This window comes from Taudactylus pleione, unplaced genomic scaffold (assembly GCF_031769625.1).
Source record: "Taudactylus pleione unplaced genomic scaffold, aTauple2 ptg000048l, whole genome shotgun sequence".
NCBI classification, from domain to species: domain Eukaryota; kingdom Metazoa; phylum Chordata; class Amphibia; order Anura; family Myobatrachidae; genus Taudactylus; species Taudactylus pleione.
Window position 1 is genome coordinate 1,494,486 of NW_028284450.1, and position 6,350 is coordinate 1,500,835.

Here is a 6,350-nt window from a genome sequence, read left to right on the forward strand (position 1 = left end):
CAGGTATATCGATCGACTGATTGGTAAGTGCATATAGCTTACCAAATCAGCCGCTTGGTCAACACGACAGGCTGTCTGCAGGTAAATCTTTCAGGGATGTTCCCAGCATAAGATTTATGGTAACATTTCATCCAACAGGAAATGTAATGTTAGCTATTTTAAATTAGATGGCTCATGATAATCATGTCTAGGTTTTCTCAGCTTTTATGTGTTCTCCAAGAGGTATTACTGTAGAGCTTCTGAACATGTATGGGTTTTCCAATGGGTTTTGAGTCTAAAGGCTCATACACACCAGACGATAAATTGGACGATTACGATATCGTTATCATTCATAGCGTTCAATATTGTCCAGTGTGTATGCATGATATGATTAACTATGCACGCTTCCGCGAATTGTTAACGATGTTTTTCATCGCCTGAACTTGCAGGGCAACCTGACGATATTGTCGGGTTGTGCATGTTCAGGGATGTGGGAGGGTGCCGTCACTGAATGATATTGTTCAGAGTGCATGCTCAATGTCGTTCCTGACATTGAGCACGGCAGTTCAGGGAAAACACTTAACTATACACTTGGAGCATATAGTTAAGTGTGTATGCAGCTTAAGGTTTCTCAATATGGTGTGATGCCTCTTGCTTAGTGGTGTTGCAGCTTCTGGGGCTTTTCTTTAAAGGGTTTTTTCATTCTTCAAGAAATTTACTGTAACCCTGGTTAAGGGTTAAAGTAACTGCAGTATTGGTAACAATATACAGTGCCTTGCAAAAGTATTCAGCCCCCTTTGCATTTTTCATGTTTTGTTGCGTCACAACCTGGAATTAAAATGGATTGTTTGAAGGTGTACATCATTTCATTCACAGAACATGCCTACAACTGTGAAGTTGTGCTTTTTTTATATTGTGAATCAAATAACATTTAGGACACCATAACAGAAAACTTCAGCGTGTATAACTATTCACCCCCCTAAAGTCACCTTTTGCGGCAGTTACAGCTGCAAGTCGCTTTGGATAAGTCTCTATGAGCTTGCCACATCTTGCCCCTGGGATTTTTGCCCATTCCTCAAGGCAAAACTCCTGCTCCTTCATGTTGTATGGTTTCTGCTTGTGAACAGCAATCTTCAAGTCTGACCACATATTCTCAACTGGATTGAGGTCTGGGCTCTGACTAGGCCATTCCAACACATTTAAATGTTTCCCCTTAAACCACTCGAGTGTTGCTGTAGCAGTATGCTTCGGGTCATTGTCCTGCTGGAAGGTGAACCTCCGTCCCAGTCTCAAATCACAGGTAGACTGAAATAGGTTTTGCTCAAGAATATCCCTGTATTTAGCACCATCCATCTTTCCCTCGACTCAAATCAGTTTCCCAGTCCCTGCTGCTGAAAACATCCCCACAGCATGAAGCTGCCACCACCATGTTTCACTGTGGAGATGGAGTTTTTGGGGTGATCGGATGTGTTGGGTTTGCACCAGACATAGCGTTTTCCTTGGTGGCCGATAAGTTAAATTTTAGTCTCATCTGACCAGTGCACCTTCCTCCATACATTTGGGGAGTCGCCCACATGCCTTTTGGCAAACTCAAACCATGTCTTCTTATTTTTATCACTAAGTAATGGCTTTTTTCTGGCCACTCTTCCATAAAGCCCAGCTCTATGGAGTGTACGGCTTATTGTGGTCACATGCACATACACCAGTCTCTGCTGTGGAACTCTGCAGCTCCTTCAGGGTTACCTTTGGTCTCTGTGCTGCCTGTCACGACCCTGTCTAGTTGTCACCTTTTTGCCTTGGGACTTGCCCCTGTCAGCTTCCCCATGGATCTGTGTGTGTAATTTGCCTGGAGGATTTGCTCTGATTATTGCACCTGGCCTCTCCTCTGTCTGTGAGCACTGCTAGCCCTGATTGGAATCACAGGTGTGGTTCTGATTCTCAGAGCTGCAGAGATGAATACTCCCTCTGCATGTTGTGCCTTCCACCACTCAGAATGCTACTACCAGACCACCTGTCCGTATCCACCAATTTCTGCCAGACCCATGGTATATATATCCTCTCCTGATAGCATTCTGGGCCTGAACATCTCGTCTTCCCGTGGTGTATGGTTCATGCTGTTTCTGTGTTCTAGTATATCCCTGAAACCTGCTACAGCAATCCCTGGCGCTATCCAGAAAACCTGTTTCAGCTGTACCTGGCAATCCAGTAAATCTGCTGGCAGCAACCCCCGGTGCTTCCAGAAAACCTGTTACAGCCATACCTGGCAATCCAGTAAGCCTGCTGACAGCAATCCCTGGTGCATCCCGAAAACCTGCTACAGTAATACCTGGCATCCAGACGTCCTGTTACAGCAATACCTGGCCTGTGCTCTGCTGCTAGTCCTACTCCTGGTTGGTCCCTGGCACTCTGTAAACCTGCATCGTGTCACCCTGCCTTGCTTCCTGCTTAGGATCAACTGCCCCTTTTACCTACCTACTCCCTCCCTGAACCTAAAATTCCCAAACCTACCCATTCCTTCCTGAAACCTGTTATTCCCAATTATCCTATCCAGCCTGCACCCGAATTCCAACCTTGTCACACCATTTCCAGATTACCGTGTTTAGCCCTCATCTCAGCATTACCTGACTTCCCTTCAGCCATTGTCACATTCCAGTCCAGAGTCAAGTTCCAAGCTCATCAGTTCAGTCCACGTTGTTCCAGTCCAGAGTCAAGTTCCAAGCTCATCAGTTCAATTCAACAAGTCTTCCTGCCGGTCCCTCCAGTTCCTGTCATTTATCATCAAAGGCAGTTTTCACTGCTACACAAGTCTTATAAATAGAGCTATCTACATTATCTGTGATTCCAGTCATGCCGGCCTCCGTTGAAACCCGATCACCACCTGAGACAGGTAACTCGCAGACACCAATCATGTCACTGCCTCTCTGATTAATGCCCTCCTTTGCCCGGTCTGTGAGTTTTGGTGGGCGGCCCTCTCTTGGCAGGTTTGTTGTTGTATGGTACCATGTTCTTTCCATTTGATGATGATGGATTTAATGGTGCTTCGGGGGATAATCAAAGATTTGGATACTTTTTTATAACCCAACCCAGAATTGTACTTCTCAACAACTTTGTCCCTGACCTGTTTGTAGAGCTCCTTGGTCTTCATGGTGTGATGCCTCTTGCTTAGTGGTGTTGCAGCCTCTGGGGCGTTTCAGAAAAGGTGTGTTTTTACTGACAGATCATGTGACACTTAGATTTAACACAGGTGGACTTAATTTCACTAATTATGTGACTTCTGAAGGTAATTGGTTGCACCAGAACTTTTGAGGGGCTTCATAGCAAAGGGGGTGATTACACATGCCAATTTTCAGAATTTAATTTATAAAGATTCTTTTTTTATATATATTTTTCTCATTTCACTTCACCAAATTAGACTATTTTGTGCAGATTCATCACATAAAATTCAGATGAAAAAAAAAAATTACAGGTTGTAATGTAACAAAAAAGGTAAAAAGTCAAGGTGGGTGAATTCTTTTGCAAGGCACTGTATATTCTGAGGTAATGTGTGCACACGGCTTGACAAATGTTATATATGACATATATATGTGGAATAGTTCATGTATGGATATTATTGGAAACGTGTGCATTGTGGTTCATGGGAATGTATATGTGATAGATCCTGAGGATGACAGGTACTATATATGTGTAGAATTCATAAATGTACACTTCCCTGAGGTAAAATATGTTTAGTCCTATGTTAACAATATATATTGAAGTAATTTATGCATACAGATATATGTACTGTATTCCATGTGTTTGCATATGGGTTTGTGTGGTGCTTCATTCTGTGATGGGGATGTGCCTCGGTGTATGGGATACGCATACACGATAGAAGAAGGGGCGGAGTGATCTTGCTGGGAGTGATTTGGTTCCTGTCAGGGAAAGTGGTCCTGTTTTGAGAGGTATATAAGAGCTGTCAGCAGCAGCTGAGCTGATAGTTAGATTGGAGATCTCTCCCTCCAGCTGCTCACCCCCCTGTGTACTGCTTGGTAACAGAGCTGTGGAGACTCTGCCAGTCACAGGGTGAAGTTGGGTGAGGGAGCCTGTCACAGCAAGAGTTGTTAAGATGAAGGGGGTCTGCACCCACCCTGCTGGATAGGCAGCCGGCAGTGGTGCCTGGCAGCGGCGGACAGTCTGGTGGCCGGGCGGCTGTCAGTGGCAGATTACCCAGCAGCAGTGACTGATAGCAGGTGGTGGGCGGGAACAGCCAGCTGAAGGACCATACAGACTAAAGGAGGCGTGTGATAGCCGTAGGCTAGTCTCCCTGTCCAATGGACAGAAGTGTTGAGTAAACTATCAAACCTGCACCTAACATCACAGTAGTGGCCCAGGCAGCAGGGACAGTTCACAGAGACACAGTAGAGTGATGGAGGTGGTAAGCTCTGCTCAGAGGAGAAATACAGCAGTAGTTGTCAGTAGTGGAGCTGCATCTCAGGTACATACTGCTGTGGGGAAAAGACATATAGGGGTATTCAATATGGGTGCGATAACATCGTTTTTTGCGTTAATATCACTTGTTTTAGTTTTACACCGTATTCAATTTCAAAGACTTATCGCAGTTTTGAAAAGTCTTTGATAAAAAACGGTGATAACTTTTCACCATTGAATAGGTGTCGAAAAAAAGTGCAGAATTGGGGTTTAGGGGCGCAGGCTTAAAAAAAATAGCCTGCACCCCTGAAATTGACATTTAAAAAACAACTGTGTCAAAAAAAGTTAAAAGAAAAAAATAGGGACACCCCAAAAAATGAATTTAAAAATTGGGGTGCAAAAAAAAAAATGGGAAAAAATTGTTAAACAATAGGGAAATAGGTTCAGGGCTATTCTGCATGTATGTGGCAGATGTTTTCTAGAATAGAATTATAGCGGCAGGTGCACAAATGCAGAATTTTAAAAAAATTACTTTAGGGACACCAAAATATGCTAGTACCCATTTTCATGTACCCCAAATTTGATGGGACCACTTAAAAAAACGAAAAAAATAACCTAAGTGCTCTTCTGCATCACTTCTTCAATGTCAGAAAAAAAACACCTGCTGCGGCTATTTAAATCCCTGACTTTCAATTAAAGGCTAAAACGGGGCTACCCATAATGTTCCCCCATGTTTTTACAACTTTAGGGGGGTCTTACAATTATTTTAAGGAAAAATTCGTAACTTTACGCAAATCCAACTTCGGAGTTTCCCGTTTTCGTTAATTTTATTTTGAATACGGGGATAAGCGGGAGCGCGCACCATACCTTTACGCAGAAAAACTCCGATATGAAACATTAACTTCGCCAGGGAAGTTAACCTTTCATATTGAATACCCCTCATAGACTACCAGTACTCCTACCAAGCTAATTCATCCAAATAGAGGGGATTATAATATAAAGACTTTTTTTTTACATCGGTTACACATATGCTGTTATAGTTGCTCTGCTAAGGAGAGAGTTAGGGAGTATTTACATGCTCACTTACTGAGAATAAGTGGCCACTACTTAATTATAGTCAAACTATATTATCTGGAGGCTATATTCATCCACCAGCAGTCATATTACTGTCTTCCTGACATATTTTGGGAAAGAAGAGGTTTCCTTATTCAGTTCGCATACCCCTAATTTACATACAATAATAATAATGATAATGAGTGTTTATTGAATTGGTTAAAATATAACTTTTATTATTTTATCCTAAAATGTATGCTCTCTTTGACAATAGCAACATTTTTTTTTAAAAATGCAAAAAAAAATGAAGAAGATAGCGCTTCCTAGGTGATCTGAAGTGTGAGAAGAGACTGCTGCCAAATAGAAGAATTTGTGTGATTACTTCAAAAACTAATAAAAACAAAATATGGCTGCGCTTAATCAATCACACTTGATATGTATATTATAAACCTTACTTGAGCATGAAGTATAAAATATTTAATGGGACAATCTTAGACATAAATACAAAATGTTCAGAGCCTAAGTGGAACATATATGTGTTTCTACTATATCAATACATACATACATATACATAACATATAATTAATAACAAAGAGAAGGAAAAAAAATATATATATTTTTTAATGTAATCAATATTTCTGGTTGGATTGTTACCAGATAAAGAAAAAAAGGAAAAGTTATATAAAATATGTCTCTTAAATATAGACACGCTGTATCTGTGGCAATTTTGAGGCTAATGCAACAATTAGATATTATGTTGCTATATCATGCAACACGGAATGAGCTCACCCGATTTTCTAGTTGATATAACAGCCTGTGATATGCAAATCAAAGATCTCAGTGTTCCACGTATAGTGCTGTGTGTATCCCAATGGTTACAGCATATACCTTCATGTGTCTGTCACTGGATA